Below are 3,619 nucleotides of genomic sequence, written 5' to 3' on the forward strand. Positions count from 1 at the left end.
GCCAAAGAACTACTGATTCCAAAACTACAATTTTTTCTCTAAATTGATAGCGATATATATATATATATATATATATATATATATATATATATATATATATATATATATATATGTATATGTATATGGATAATAAAACGAATGATTTACACCTGGTAGCATACTGGTAAAGTACTTCACTTTCACAGTGATCGATATGTATATGGCAAATGAAAGACGGAAGATGGAATATACAGGGCTACAAATCGTCAGAGATCTAGCCATAAATGATAGAACCCAACCCCACGTCCCTCGAAAACCCTGGATTATGCTTAAGGACCATAAACTTAACAGATTCCTTTGAGTGAACATTTAGAGAGATGTGCAGGTAATATCCAACAAAACTTCAGTTTTCTCCATCTACCAGTGCAAAGAAATATTTTCTGTACAAGAACGTTTAAATAAAGAAAATTTGTTCATCGAAAATACAGAACATGTCTAAATATGAACGCATTACCAACTTTGGTCTCAGTATATATTTTAATTCATGATCACATATCAATCACTGTACATATTTCATCTCACTACTTTAGCTTTTGTGTTTTCGTATATATATTTATACCCTCCGCGAAAAATAAGATATTACCTCCCCTGTCCCCAATAATAACGATCACCAATTACTTCCCCTTAGATTTTTCTACTTGTTGAATCATTCTTTCACAAACGTCTCTACACATAACATGGATTAAAATCTTCTCAAGTAAATACGAAATTTCAATAATTTCAATGTCCTGATTAGCGAAAGCGAAACCGGTTGATAAACACAATACTCTTTCACTTATAAAATATATTAAAAATATATTAAACTATGTAAACTGTGTGCATTTTCCTTCTTTAATTATATATATTTGTTTGCATTACAACTCACCACATGGGGATAATCGAAATTCTCCTCCCATTTTCTTACTATATATATTTGTCAAACACACGTACGCATGATATGTGTTTTGCCAGTTCATGGGCAGGCTACGATTGTAGGCGCAGGAGAATATATTCTCATGTGTACGTCTACTGTTAAAACACCTTACACCTACAATCGCAGCCTGCTCACGAACCGATAAAACGCATGTCCAAAGGCTTCCATACAGCTTCTCTCTGCCAAATTTCAGTTTGGACATTAATCAAATTGAGGGTAGAGAAGACACTTGTACAAGTTGCTGTTCAGTGGGGCCGAACTCAAAATCACATGGTTACTAAACGATTAAAAAAAAGAATACAATTATGCCTGCTCTTTTACTCTTTTACTTCTTTCAGTCATTTGACTGTGGCCATGCTGGAGCATCACCTTTAGTCGAGCAAATCGACCCCAGGACTTATTCTTTGTAAGCCTAGTACTTATTCTATCGGTCTCTTTAGCCGAACCGCTAAGTTACGGGAACGTAAACACACCGTATCGGTTGTCAAGCGATGGTGGGGGGATAAACACAGACACACAAACATACACACACATATACATATACATATATACGACGGGCTTCTTTTTAGTTTCCGTCTACCAAATCCACTCACAAGGCTTTGGCAGGCTCGAGGCTATAGTAGAAGACACTTGCCCAAGGAGCCACACAGTGGGACTGAACCCGGAATCATGTGGTTGGTAAGCAAGCTACTTACCACACAGCCACTCCTGCGTTTATATTACTGATGTTTCTTTTTAGAACCCATAGCTGAATAGAGTAGCTTCTATACTCGTAGAGCTATTCTTTGGTTCTATGAATTCAACTCGCCTCATATGAGTCTTTCTCTGATATGAAAATAAAGATTTATTACAACTTATTAAATTCTGTCTAATAGCACAATAGCACAATAGCAGACGAATATGGATAGATTACGTCTTTGATTTCGTTCTACAGTTAAGATTTATTTAATTCTTGACGTAAAATGAAAAATATCTGACATTTTCATAGCAAATTATATGTTTATGGTTTTCTACAATCTTTCTACTATCTTACAGCGTTCAAAATAACTGTGAAATATCCAAGTTGATATTGCTGTTATCATTATTTCTTCTTCTTCTTCTTCTTCTTCTTCTTCTTCTTCTTCTTCTTCTTCTTCTTCTTCTTCTTCTTCTTCTTCTATAAACATACATACGTGCTTTCTACCTCTCTAGCACACACACACACACACACACACACACACACACACACACACATACACACACATATGTACATAGTGATTGAAGATGGCGGGCAGAAAGCATTAAGGAATTGAGTGATAGGAAGAACTGCAGAAATTGTAAAAAGGAAACGAGTAAAACAAAGAGAATGCAGTAAATAGAAAAAGAAGATTAAAAGAACGACAGTAGAGAACGTGAGACTTATAGGTAAAATGTACTCCAATGTAATGCTGATGGCGATGTTGGCAGTCGTTGTAGTGGTAGTGAACTGAGATTTAGAAGAATTATACAATAGACTAAATATGACGCATTTTCCTCTTGGCGTTCTGGATACTGCCAGCATGCTTATTACTAAACACAACAACAATAATAACAGCAGCAACAATAACAACAATAATAACTGTTATAACGTGTGCGTACACGTCGGGTGTAAAACAGCATCAACCAATTAAATATTTGGATGTGGTTATCTAAAATAACCTATCGCAGAATTATTATGTTCACACAGAACGCACTCCGTACTACTTGAACGTAGGTACGATGTTAAACCAACTCACGTCGCACTAACACAGTAACCGATACAGTCGATCAACGCTGTCAACAGCCGCTGACAGTTCAAACAGTTCTTATTTTATTGAAATCCGTTAGTCTACTTTCAGTCACGTGGCGGTGCACAAGATTCTCCCATAACATCTCTTTTTGAGAATTAAATTCCCATAACGTCTCCCCTTTTTGAGAATTAAACTCCGCATAGAGTTTAATATCTTTTATGTTTAGGGTCTAATTCCAGTATTTCCGTTCATTTCCTTTTTCTGGTACTTGAACGTATAGTTTCAATTTGTTTAGGTGTTTGTACCTCAAGCATGTCATAAAATACTTCCATGGGGATTTCATCTCTCATGACCGTTTATTCCGTAAATCTGTTTTTTAAGTTGGTTTTTATGGTCGAAATTTTTACCTTTTACCAAGAATAACACATTTCCAATTTACATTTATTTGTATTATTTACATTTGACGGATATTTGTCCTCATCTTCTGTGCTGTTAACACAACGTTTCGGCTGATATACTCTCCAGCCCTAAAATTCACTCTATAATTGCCCACGGGCATATGGCATTGGGGTTAAGAGCACGAGTTACTAACCCAAAGATTCCGAATTAGATTTCAAGCAGTGACCTGAATAATAATAATAATAATAATAATAATAATGATAATAATAATAATAATAATAATACGACAGAGCTGGGACCTATATACACTGGAAGCTATGCCAACATTATGGAATAGCAACAGAAAAAAGATGGTATAAACACACGCCAGAAAAGGTCACAGAAAACGAGAAAGCAACCATACTCTGGGATATGCCAATACACACAGATAGAGAAATTAAGGCCAATAGACCAGATATAGTTGTCAAAGATCATGAAGGAAAAAAATGCCTTCTAATTGATGTTTCAATACCAGCAGATG

Source organism: Octopus bimaculoides, chromosome 20, assembly GCF_001194135.2.
Source record: "Octopus bimaculoides isolate UCB-OBI-ISO-001 chromosome 20, ASM119413v2, whole genome shotgun sequence".
Taxonomy (NCBI): domain Eukaryota; kingdom Metazoa; phylum Mollusca; class Cephalopoda; order Octopoda; family Octopodidae; genus Octopus; species Octopus bimaculoides.